The sequence below is a fragment of the Pseudophryne corroboree genome, unplaced genomic scaffold (assembly GCF_028390025.1).
Source record: "Pseudophryne corroboree isolate aPseCor3 unplaced genomic scaffold, aPseCor3.hap2 scaffold_470, whole genome shotgun sequence".
NCBI classification, from domain to species: domain Eukaryota; kingdom Metazoa; phylum Chordata; class Amphibia; order Anura; family Myobatrachidae; genus Pseudophryne; species Pseudophryne corroboree.
This window is the reverse complement of record NW_026970082.1, coordinates 54,266-67,441: the sequence shown is the minus strand read 5'-3', so window position 1 is coordinate 67,441 and position 13,176 is coordinate 54,266. Positions and strand designations below refer to the sequence as shown.

Here is a 13,176-nt window from a genome sequence, read left to right as displayed (position 1 = left end):
GATGGTTTTTCACCTATTACTAAATTATACTTGCTTCATTGGAAAGGCAGCAAGATGCATCCTCATTTCAATGTCTACTGAAATAATACAGGTTGACACCAGGAAACATTAACGCCACTGCATCCTTGCTGCTTTCTCATGTGGAAGTCTGTTTAATGTGAAAACAAGGTGATATCTAATTAGCACACAGGTAAGGAATTCCGAAAATCTTTATTTAAGGGTGAAGATGTTTCTCACAAAATTGTTGCCCCAATGCATCATTGAAATTCAAGCTGGAAAGATGATTTTAATATATCACTTGTACATTTTGTATTGCTCTTCTGGTGACAATGTAGTTTTTTTTTCAATTACCATTTTAATAACAGGGTAAAGAAAATTAAGTGGATTTTTGAAAGAAAACTATACTGTCAATATACTATTAAAACAAATTAAAATGGTAAAAGTTATTGTACTTTAAGTAAAAATAAAAGAGCAAAAATATCAATCCCAGTTTTGATTACTTAAATTAACAAAAAAAATGCATATAGCAAAGGATAGTTTCAATCTGCCTACCTCTGGGTTATGGGTCCAGCATGCTTCCATTGCAGTACTCTGCTGCACATGTAAGTGCAAGAGATCCTGAAGCACTCACTCATCATGGGAAAGTACCAATGTGTTTATTCGTTGGTTGATGGAAGAAACATCTTACAAAAACTCTCCAGATTATTGATTTTTAATGTTTTTCTAGGAAACGTTCTAGATTTATGCTTATTAGCCTTTGTCAGTATGCACTTTTTGCAAAGTGTCTCTGTGGCGCAATCGGTTAGTGTGTTCGGCTATTAACCGAAAGGTTGGTGGTTCAATCCCACCCAGGGATGTAATTAAACTTGTGATCAGATTTTGGTGATATTTAAGTAGACAAGTCAAAATTTCAAACCCCCTCTTATGGTGTAGGGTACATGGCCTTCTCTGATGTAATCAGAGTTAGATTTGATTCAGTTATTTTATAAAAAAACAGCTAGGAAGCACAATTTAGCAGTGGGTTGCAGAGAAAAAAAATATGCTGGCAGAAAAATCCAATCGAGTGATTAAACAGCTCTTCATTTTCTGGCTTTATTTTTATGCTAACAAATTTGTTCTCTGAAAAGTGTCCACAAAGCCAAGTCTCTGATTAACACCTTTGTAAGGATGGTTTTTCACCTATTACTAAATTAAACTTGCTTCATTGGAAAGGCAGCAAGATGCATCCTCATTTCAATGTCTACTGAAATAATACAAGTTGACACCAGGAAACATTAACGCCACTGCTTCCTTGCTGCTTTCTCATGTGGAAGTCTGTTTAATGTGAAAACAAGGTGATATCTAATTAGCACACAGGTAAGGAATTAAGAAAATCTTTATTTAAGGGTGAAGATGTTTCTCACAAATTTGTTGACCCAATGCATCATTGAAATTCAAGCTGGAAAGATGATTTTAATATATCACTTGTACATTTTATATTGCTCTTCTGATGACAATGTAGTTTGTTTTTGTCAATTACCATTTTAATAATAGGGTAAAGAAAATGAAGTGGATTTTTGAAAGAAAACAATACTGTCAATATACTATTAAAACAAATTAAAATGGTAAAAGTTATTGTACTTTAAGTAAAAATAAAAGAGCCAAAATATCAATCCCAGTTTTGGATTACTTTAATTAACAAAAAAAAATGCATATAGCAGAGGATAGTTTCAATCTGCCTACCTCTGGGTTATGGGCCCAGCATGCTTCCATTGCTGTACTCTGCTGCACATGTAAGTGCAAGAGATCCTGAAGCACTCACTCATCATGGGAAAGTACCAATGTGTTTCTTCGTTGGTTGATAGAAGAAACATCTTACAAAAACGCTCCAGATTATTGACTTTTTTAAGTTTTTCTAGGAAACGTTTTAGATGAATGCTTATTAGCCTTTGTCAGTATGGACTTTTGCAAAGTGTCTCTGTGGCGCAATCAGTTAGTATGTACGGCTATTAACCATAAGGTTGGTGGTTCAATCCCACCCAGGGACCTAATTGACCTTGTTATCAGATTTTGGTGATCTTTAAGTAGACAAGTCAAAATTTCAAACCCCCTGTTACGGTGTAGGGTACCTGGCCTTCTCTGATGTAATCAGAGTTAGATTTGATTCAGTGATTTTATAAAAACAGCTAGGAAGCACAATTTAGCAGTGGGTTGCAGAGAAAAAAAAATATGCTGGCAGTAAAATCCAATTGAGTGATTAAACAGCTCTTCATTTTCTGGCTTTATTTTTATGCTAACAAATTTGTTCTCTGAAAAGTGTCCACAAAGCCAAGTCTCTGATTAACACCTTTGTAAGGATGGTTTTTCACCTATTACTAAATTAAACTTGCTTCATTGGAAAGGCAGCAAGATGCATCCTCATTTCAATGTCTACTGAAATAATACAAGTTGACACCAGGAAACATTAACGCCACTGCATCCTTGCTGCTTTCTCATGTGGAAGTCTGTTTAATATGAAAACAAGGTGATATCTAATTAGCACACAGGTAAGGAATTAAGAAAATCTTTATTTAAGGGTGAAGATGTTTCTCACAAAATCGTTGCCCCAATGCATCATTGAAATTCAAGCTGGAAATATGATTTTAATATATCACTTGTACATTTTGTATTGCTCTTCTGGTGACAATGTAGTTTGTTTTTGTCAATTACCATTTTAATAATAGGGTAAAGAAAATGAAGTGGATTTTTGAAAGAAAACAATACTGTCAATATACTATTAAAACAAATTAAAATGGTAAAAGTTGTTGTACTTTAAGTAAAAATAAAAGAGCCAAAATATCAATCCCAGTTTTGGATTACTTTAATTAACAAAAAAAAATGCATATAGCAGAAGATAGTTTCAATCTGCCTACCTCTGGGTTATGGGCCCAGCATGCTTCCATTGCTGTACTCTGCTGCACATGTAAGTGCAAGAGATCCTGAAGCACTCACTCATCATGGGAAAGTACCAATGTGTTTCTTCGTTGGTTGATGGAAGAAACATCTTACAAAAACTCTCCAGATTATTGACTTTTTAAAGTTTTTCTAGGAAACGTTTTAGATGAATGCTTATTAGCCTTTGTCAGTATGTACTTTTGCAAAGTGTCTCTGTGGCGCAATCAGTTAGTATGTACGGCTATTAACCAAAAGGTTGGTGGTTCAATCCCACCCAGGGACCTAATTGACCTTGTTATCAGATTTTGGTGATCTTTAAGTAGACAAGTCAAAATTTCAAACCCCCTGTTATGGTGTAGGGTACCTGGCCTTCTCTGATGTAATCAGAGTTAGATTTGATTCAGTGATTTTATAAAAACATCTAGGAAGCACAATTTAGCAGTGGGTTGCAGAGAAAAAGAAATATGCTGGCAAAAAAATCAAATTGCGTGATTAAACAGCTCTTCATTTTCTGGCTTTATTTTTATGCTAACAAATTTGTTCTCTGAAAAGTGTCCACAAAGCCAAGTCTCTGATTAACACCTTTGTAGGGATGGTTTTTCACCTATTACTAAATTAAACTTGCTTCATTGGAAAGGCAGCAAGATGTATCCTCATTTCAATGTCTACTGAAATAATACAGGTTGACACCAGGAAACATTAACGCCACTGCATCCTTGCTGCTTTCTCATGTGGAAGTCTGTTTAATGTTAAAACAAGGTGATATCTAATTAGCACACAGGTAAGGAATTAAGAAAATCTTTATTTAAGGGTGAAGATGTTTCTCACAAAATTGTTGACCCAATGCATCATTGAAATTCAAGCTGGAAAGATGATTTTAATATATCACTTGTACATTTTGTATTGCTCTTCTGGTGACAATGTAGTTTGTTTTTGTCAATTACCATTTTAATAATAGGGTAAAGAAAATGAAGTGGATTTTTGAAAGAAAACAATACTGTCAATATACTATTAAAACAAATTAAAATGGTAAAAGTTATTGTACTTTAAGTAAAAATAAAAGAGACAAAATATCAATCCCAGTTTTGGATTACTTTAATTAACAAAAAAAAATGCATATAGCAGAGGATAGTTTCAATCTGCCTACCTCTGGGTTATGGGCCCAGCATGCTTCCATTGCAGTACTCTGCTGCACATGTAAGTGCAAGAGATCCTGAAGCACTCACTCATCATGGGAAAGTACCAATGTGTTTCTTCGTTGGTTGATGGAAGAAACATCTTACAAAAACTCTCCAGATTATTGACTTTTTAAAGTTTTTCTAGGAAACGTTTTAGATGAATGCTTATTAGCCTTTGTCAGTATGGACATTTGCAAAGTGTCTCTGTGGCGCAATCAGTTAGTATGTACGGCTATTAACCATAAGGTTGGTGGTTCAATCCCACCCAGGGACCTAATTGACCTTGTTATCAGATTTTGGTGATCTTTAAGTAGACAAGTCAAAATTTCAAACCCCCTGTTATGGTGTAGGGTACCTGGCCTTCTCTGATGTAATCAGAGTTAGATTTGATTCAGTGATTTTATAAAAACAGCTAGAAAGCACAATTTAGCAGTGGGTTGCAGAGAAAAAAAATATGCTGGCAGAAAAATCCAATTGAGTGATTAAACAGCTCTTCATTTTCTGGCTTTATTTTTATGCTAACAAATTTGTTCTCTGAAAAGTGTCCACAAAGCCAAGTCTCTGATTAACACCTTTGTAAGGATGGTTTTTCACCTATTACTAAATTAAACTTGCTTCATTGGAAAGGCAGCAAGATGCATCCTCATTTCAATGGTAAGTCAACCTTCTTGCCCTATGTTCCCTGTCAACGGATGAAGACGCATCATTATCTACCGCAGTCATTTTGGCCCAATAGATATGCAAGAAGTTTAGATTCCCCTTTCTTTGCAGGTAAAGGAAGGAAAAGGAAGAGGTCTGTAGCCTCTTCAAGATCGCAGGACCAGAGATTGTCCTCTGCTTCTGCCAAATCCACTGCATGACACTGGGGCTTTCTTGCAGGAGCCCACACCAGTGGGGGCACGTCTAAAACTCTTCAGTCAGTTCTGGATTCATTCGGACCTGGACTCGTGGGTTTTACAAATAGTGTCCCAAGGGTACAAACTGGGGTTTCAAGACGTTCCCCCTCACCGATTGTTCAAATTGGCCTTAGTCAGCAGGGAGAAGGTTTTTATTCAAGCCTCTTCGTGGTCCCGAAGCCGGACGGCTCAGTCAGACCAATCTTAAATCTGAAATCCCTCAATTTCTTCCTAAAGAAATTCAATTTCAAGATGGAATTTCTCAGGGCAGTGATCTCCAGTCCGGAGGACGGAGATTTCATGGTTTTGGTAGACATAAAGGATGCCTACTTACATGTTCCCATTTAGCCACTGCCTCAAGCTACCTAAGGTTTGCAATTCAGGATTGTCATTACCAATTTCAGACATTGCCGTTTGGTCTGTCCACGGCTCCGAGGATTTTCACCAGGGTGATGGCGGAAATTATGGTTCTCCTTCGCAAGCAAGAAGTCACAATTATCCCGTACTTGGATGATCTCCTGATAAAGGCGAGATCCAGGGACCAGTTGGTGCAAAACATTGCACTCTCCCTGACAGTTCTTCAACAACATGGTTGGCTCCTAAACTTGCCAAAATCGCAGTTGGTCCCAATGACGCGGTTGTTGTTTTTGGGAGTCATACTGTTAGGCGCCGGGGTCCGCTTGATGGTCTGCGCGGCCCGGCGCCTAGCAACTAGAGACGCCGTGCACGTACAGCCGCCGGCTCCCTAGCAACGCTAGACGCCGGGCGCGCTGAGCCGCACGGACCCTAGCAACGGGGACGCCACTGGCGGACCGCGTTCCCCATTGCTAGGCTTTAGGAAATTAAGATATTCACCTGCTCTCTGGCCGTGCAGCAAGGCAGCTGCACGGCATTTATTCTAATCAGCCTTTAGCAGCTGATTGGAGGACTCCTTGTTAAATACACTCCCAGGGCTTCTCACAGACGCCGGTAATAGCTTCCTGCATGCTGCCTTTGTTTGCTGAGAGTCTGTTTCCAGTCCTGCTGTATCCGGTCATTCCAGTCCGCAGAAGTCCGGTATTCGGGAGTTATCATCTCATCCCAAGAGGTCGTTTGGTTCCCTGGAGTCCTGACTGATCACCGTTTTATATCCAGTGGTGTTCGTGAGTTGCGGCTCTGCCGTGTGTTGCGGCTCAGCCGCTTTACCTTTTATATTTTGTGTTTGGAGCACTTGCGGAGGGTTCCGCTTCCACAAGTCCTCTCTGGTACTTGGCGGTGCCGGGTAGGAGAATTGGACAAGTGGATATTTTGGTTGTCCTTTTTCCTGGCGGTTTCTCCGCACATATTATAGTTTTGAGTTTGCTTAGCCCCTGGCCTGGTTGTTTAGTTAGAGGGCCTCTTGTTATCACCCTGTCTCAGGTTTCCCTTTGTCTCTCATTAAGACCGGGGGGCATCGAAGTTGGGCAGACATAATCCGCCCTTCAAACGCGGCTGCCAAGGGCTCAAGAAACCATAGTCTCGCAGGGGATTTCTAACAACACGGGTGAGACAACAGAGTTAGGGCGCCAGGGGCTATTTTCCTGTCCTGCTCCCTTCCCCAGCATTCCGTTCCAGTGCTCCAGTCTTTGCCATAAGATCTTCTCTGACCAGAGTGCTGGAATCATAACATTATTACCGGCCATACCAAAACTTAAAATTAAACAGGGTTTAATTTTTTCTCATTCAGTTTTGTGAGAGTTTATCGGCCTCATGAATCCAACAGGTTTAGGGCCAAATCCTGGTCAGCTCTTAGTCAGCCAGATTCTAGAACTTACTCAGATGGTTCAGGATCTTTCTCTTCGGGTGAAGTCGCAGGAAGATCTTTTGCGAGCTTCCCCAAGGGTAGTCCCTGAACCAAAGATGCATTTGCCTGACCGTTTTTCTGGTGATAGAAAAGAGTTTTTTTAATTTTAAAGAATCCTGTAAACTTTATTTTCGTTTAAGACCGACTTCCTCGGGTACTGAATCTCAGCGGGTCGGGTTTATTATTTCTTTGCTCCAGGGGGATCCTCAGACCTGGGCATTTGGTTTAAGAGCAGAGGATCCGGCATTGTTGTCAATTGACGCTTTTTTTGAGTCTTTAGGGCTCTTGTATGATGACCCTGATAGAGAGGCGTCCGCTGAAAGTCAGTTGCGCGCTCTCAGACAGGGTAGAAATCCTGCAGAGGTTTATTGTACGGAGTTTCGCCGTTGGTCGAACGACTGTGGCTGGAATGACCCAGCCCTGCGCAGTCAGTTTCGCCTCGGCTTATCAGAGTCTATAAAAGACAGTCTCCTTCAGTACCCCGCTCCTGAGACTCTCGATAAACTCATGGAGCTTTCTATTAAGATTGATCGTCGTCTCAGAGAGCGGAGGGCTGAAAAGGGAGCACCTGTAAGGTCAAGTCCGTGTGTATATTCCATTCCTGAAGACGTAGAGGAGACCATGCAGATGGGTCTCTTCCGGCTGTCTCCTGAAGAAAGAGCCAGAAGGCAAAATTCTGGTCTTTGTCTGTACTGTGGGGGTAAGGGACATTTTGCTCGTAATTGTCCGAACAAGTCGGGAAACGCTTTGACCAGGTGAATTGTGAGGGGGTTCACCTAGGTCTGCAGCTTATCTCCTCGAATAACTCCCTTTTAGTCCCAGTTAAAGTTTCCTTTGGCAGCCTCAGTTCTTTGGTGTCGGCTTTTGTTGACAGTGGAGCTGCAGGAAACTTTATGGATTTAACTTGGGCTAAGGCCTTAGGCATTCCTCAGTTACCTTTGGGTAGGTGTGTCACCATGCATGGCTTAGATGGGAGTCCGCTGTCTAATGGGATTATTTCTCTCTGTACACCCCCTGTACTACTTACAGTAGGAGCTCTACATTCCGAGAAAATCGAGTTCTTTCTTACACATTGCCCAGCAGTTCCAGTTGTTCTGGGTCACCCTTGGCTGGCCTTTCATAATCCCACCATTGATTGGCGGTCGGGGGAGATTTCACATTGGGGTACTTTTTGTGATAAGGAATGTATCACGTTTCCAGTCAGAGTAGCAGCTATCATTCCAGAACTCATTCCGGTGGAATACCAGGAGTTTGCTGATGTTTTCTCCAAAGGCAATGCGGACATTCTGCCTCCCCATCGGCCTTATGATTGTGCTATTGAGTTAATTCCTGGTGCCGCATTGCCAAAGGGAAGATTATATGCATTATCCGGGCCAGAAACTGCGGCTATGAATGATTATGTAAAGGAGAGCCTTGAGAAAGGATTTATTAGACCATCAAAATATCCTTTAAGTGCAGGCTTCTTCTTTGTGGAGAAAAAGGATGGCTCGCTTAGACCTTGCATTGATTTTAGAGCCCTGAATAAGATCTCAGTTAAAAACACCTATCCTTTGCCGTTGATTTCTGTACTCTTTGATCAGTTACGTTCTGCTGTGATTTTTTCTAAAATTGACCTTAGAGGAGCGTACAACCTCATCCGAATTAAATCTGGAGATGAGTGGAAAACGGCCTTCAGTACTCAGTCGGGTCACTACGAATACCTAGTGATGCCGTTCGGCCTGTCCAATGCTCCGGCAGTTTTTCAAGACCTCATTAACGATGTGCTCCGTGACTTCCTAGGGAAATTCGTGGTCGTTTACTTAGACGACATCCTGATTTTTTCTAAATCAATGGAACAACATGTTACCCAGGTGCGTCTGGTTCTTCAAAAGTTATGTGAGAATCATTTATATGCCAAGCTGGAGAAGTGTGAGTTTCATGTCACGGAAGTATCTTTTTTAGGGTACATAATTTCCCCTCAGGGATTTTCCATGGAACCAAAGAAACTCCAGGCCATCCTTAGTTGGGCGCAACCCACCAATTTAAAAGCAATTAAGCGTTTTTTAGGGTTTGCGAATTATTATAGGAGGTTCATTCATTCTTTTTCTGACCTGGTTGCTCCCATTGTAGCTCTGACAAAGAAAGGAGCGGATCCTACCAACTGGTCGCGTGAAGCTGAGTTGTCCTTCCGGGCCTAGAAACAAGCCTTTGTCTCGGCTCCAGTCCTCAGACATCCTAATCCGGAATTGCCCTTTGTGGTGGAGGTTGATGCCTCGGAGGTTGGAGTGGGGGCTATCCTTTCTCAAAAGGATCCGGAGTCTCTGGAGTTATATCCTTGTGCCTTTATGTCCAGGAAATTCTCCTCCGCTGAATCCAACTATGACGTTGGTAATCGGGAGTTACTGGCGGTAAAATGGGCTTTCGAGGAGTGGAGGCATTGGCTGGAGGGAGCAAAACATACTATTTCGGTATTGACTGACCATAAGAACCTGCAATAGATTGAATCGGCTAAGCGGCTTAATGCCCGGCAGGCACGTTGGGCATTATTTTTTACGCGTTTCAAATTTATAATCACTTTCAGGCCTGGTTCCAAGAATACTAAGGCTGATGCCCTGTCACATAGCTTTCTTCTGGTTCACAATAACAATCCTGTTACCCCCATACTTCCATCTTCGGTCATCTGGGCGGGCCTCACACAAGATTTATTTACCCAGTTAAAACAGCTTCAACACCAAGCTCCTAGAATTACTCCTGCTGGTCGTCTTTACGTCCCTGAGTTTTTGAGAGTTACTGTTTTAACGGAATTCCATGATAACAAAGTTTCAGGGCATCCAGGAGTCTCTAAGACATTGGAGTTAGTCTCTCGCTCAGTATGGTGGCCTGGTCTTTCTAAAGACGTCAAGGAATTTGTTTATTCATGTCAGGTTTGTGCACAGCATAAGGTTCCCCGTTCCTTGCCCATCGGGCAACTTATGCCCTTAAATGTTCCTCTCAGGCCGTGGTCTCATATTTCCATGGATTTTGTGGTTGACCTTCCCCTTTCAGCCGGATTCCGAGTCATATGGGTGGTAGTGGACCGTTTTAGTAAAATGGCTCATTTTATTGCTCTTCCCCGATTGCCTTCTGCCCAAGGGTTGGCAGTTTTGTTTCTCCGCCATGTATTCAGGCTTCATGGGTTACCTACTGATATTGTTTCTGATCGGGGTCCACAATTCATCGCACAATTCTGGAAATGTTTTTGTGCCTCATTGAAGATGAAATTGTCGTTAACATCCGGTTACCACCCACAATCCAACGGGCAAACCGAACGAGTTAACCAATCATTGAAACAATATTTGCGCTTGTATTCAGCCAAACTCCAGAATGATTGGTCCGAGTTTCTTCCGTTGGCTGAATTTGCTTACAATAATTCTTGTCATTCCTCCACTAAAGAGTCTCCATTCTTTTCAGTTTTTGGTTTTCACCCCAGAGCTAATTCTTTTTTTCATCATTCCTCAGTCTCCTCGCTTACCTTAACCTCCCATCTCAGAGCCATTTGGAAAAAGGTGCACCTTGCTCTCAGAAAAGCGGCCTTTCGAGAGAAGAAATTTTCTGACAGGCTCCGACGTCCTTGCACTTTTAAGGTGGGAGATAGGGTGTGGTTGTCGACTCGCAACATCAGGCTTCGACAATCCTCAGCTAGACTGGGACCCAAATTTATTGGGCCATTTCTTATTATTAAAAGAGTCAACCCAGTTGCCTTTCGGTTACGTTTACCAAGATCTCTCAGGATTGGAAATACGTTTCATTGTTCCCTGTTGAAACAATACGTTTCTTCCAGTAGATTTCCTCGGAAGATCTCTCAGGGTAGATCTCCAGTGGATGTACAGGGACAACAGGAGTTCTTGGTAGAGAAGGTTCTCGATTCCAAATTGTCCCGGGATCGGCTGTATTTTCTGGTTCACTGGAAAGGCTATGGTCCGGAGGAAAGGTCTTGGGTCCTGGATAAGGATCTTCATGCCCCGAGGCTCAAGAGGGCATTTTTTCGGGAATTTCCTCAGAAACCTGGCTTTAGGGGTTCCTTGACCCCTCCTCAAGGGGGGGGTACTGTTAGGCGCCGGGGTCCGCTTGATGGTCTGCGCGGCCCGGCGCCTAGCAACTAGAGATGCCATGCACGTACAGCCGCCGGCTCCCAAGCAATGCTAGACGCCGGGCGCGCTGAGCCGCACGGACCCTAGCAACGGGGACGCCACTGGTGGACCGCGTTCCCCGTTGCTAGGCTTTAGGAAATTAAGATATTCACCTGCTCTCTGGCCGTGCAGCAAGGCAGCTGCACGGCATTTATTCTAATCAGCCTTTAGCAGCTGATTGGAGGACTCCTTGTTAAATACACTCCCAGGGCTTCTCACAGATGCCGGTAATAGCTTCCTGCATGCTGCCTTTGTTTGCTGAGAGTCTGTTTCCAGTCCTGCTGTATCCGGTCATTCCAGTCCACAGAAGTCCGGTATTCGGGAGTTGTCATCTCATCCCAAGAGGTCGTTTGGTTCCCTGGAGTCCTGACTGATCACCGTTTTATATCCAGTGGTGTTCGTGAGTTGCGGCTCTGCCATGTGTTGCGGCTCAGCCGCTTTACCTTTTATATTTTGTGTTTGGAGCATTTGCGGAGGGTTCCGCTTCCACAAGTCCTCTCTGGTACTCGGCGGTGCCGGGTAGGAGAATTGGACAAGTGGATATTTTGGTTGTCCTTTTTCCTGGCGGTTTCTCCGCACATATTATAGTTTTGAGTTTGCTTAGCCCCTGGCCTGGTTGTTTAGTTAGAGGGCCTCTTGTTATCACCCTGTCTCGGGTTTCCCTTTGTCTCTCATTAAGACCGGGGGGCATCGAAGTTGGGCAGACATAATCCGCCCTTCAAACGCGGCTGCCAAGGGCTCAAGAAACCATAGTCTCGCAGGGGATTTCTGACAACACGGGTGAGACAACAGAGTTAGGGCGCCAGGGGCTATTTTCCTGTCCTGCTCCCTTCCCCAGCATTCCGTTCCAGTGCTCCGGTCCTTGCCATAAGATCTTCTCTGACCAGAGTGCTGGAATCATAACACATACTGGACACAGAAGAGGTTTTCTTCCAGTGGAAAGGCTATGGAGATCCAGAGTCTGGTCAAACAAATTCTGAAACCAGCAAGAGTGTTAATCCATCAATGCATTCAGTTGCTGGGGAAGATGGTTGTGGCCTACGAGGCCATTCAGTTTGGCAGGTTCCATGCCAGAGTGTTCCAGTGGGACCTGTTGGACAATTGGTCCGGATCCCACCTACACATGCACCGGAGGATAATCCTGTCTTCCAAGACCAGAATCTCACTCCATTGGTGGCTGCACAGTTCTCACCTCCTAGAGGGGCGATGGTTCGGGATCCAGGACTGGATCCTAGGGACCACAGATGCAACCCTCCGAGGCTGGGGAAAACGTCCAAGGAAGATGGTCAAGTCAGGAAAGTTGTCTCCACATAAATGTTCTGGAGTTAAGGGCCATTTAATAACTGCAGACACAGTACACACTGGGACGGGTGCCCAGCATCCTCAACAGACTAAGAGAAAAGGATTTACCGGTAGGTATTAAAATCCTAGTTTCTCTAACGTCCTAGAGGATGCTGGGGACTCCGTAAGGACCATGGGGATAGACGGGCTCCACAGAGTTCATGATCTTCACTGAGGTAGCGCACAGCACTGCAGCTGTGCGCCATTGCTCCCATACACCTCACATACTCCGGTCACTGTAAGGGTGCAGGGCGCAGGGGGGGCGCCCTGGGCAGCAATATAAACCTCTTTTTGGCAAAAATATAACATATATACAGCTGGGCACTGTATATATGTATGAGCCCCCACCAATTTTACAGTTTAAGCGGGACAGAAGCCCGCCGCCGAGGGGGCGGGGCTTCTCCATCAGCACTCACCAGCGCCATTTTTTCTCCACAGCACCGCTGAGAGGAAGCTCCCCGGACTCTCCCCTGCTTATACCACGGTAGAGAAGAGGGTTGAAAAGAGAGGGGGGGCACATAATTCGGCCCAAATTACATACAGCAGCGCTACTGGACAAACATTAAGTTACTGTGTTATTCCTGGGTTATATAGCGCTGGGGAGTGCGCTGGCATACTCTCTCTCTGTCTCTCCAAAGGGCCTTGTGGGGAAACTGTCTTCAGAAAAAGTATTCCCTGTGTGTGTGGTGTGTCGGTACACGTGTGTCGACATGTCTGAGGAAGAAGGCTATATTAGAGAGGAGCGGGAGCAAATTAATGTGGTGTCTCCGCTGACACCTGATTGGATGGATATGTGGAATGTTTTAAATGCTAGTGTAAACTCATTGTACAAAAGATTAGACAAGGCTGAAGCTTTGGGACAGTCAGGGACTCAACCC

At 43.5% G+C, this 13,176-nt stretch overlaps 1 non-coding gene across 1 annotated transcript; it reads left to right on the top strand.

The window, feature by feature from the left end:
- The first annotated feature begins 783 nt into the window (after positions 1-783).
- On the top strand, positions 784-857 carry TRNAN-AUU (transfer RNA asparagine (anticodon AUU)). The gene has a single exon. It is a non-coding gene; the product is annotated as a tRNA-Asn (tRNA).
- The last annotated feature ends 12,319 nt before the right edge of the window (positions 858-13,176 follow it).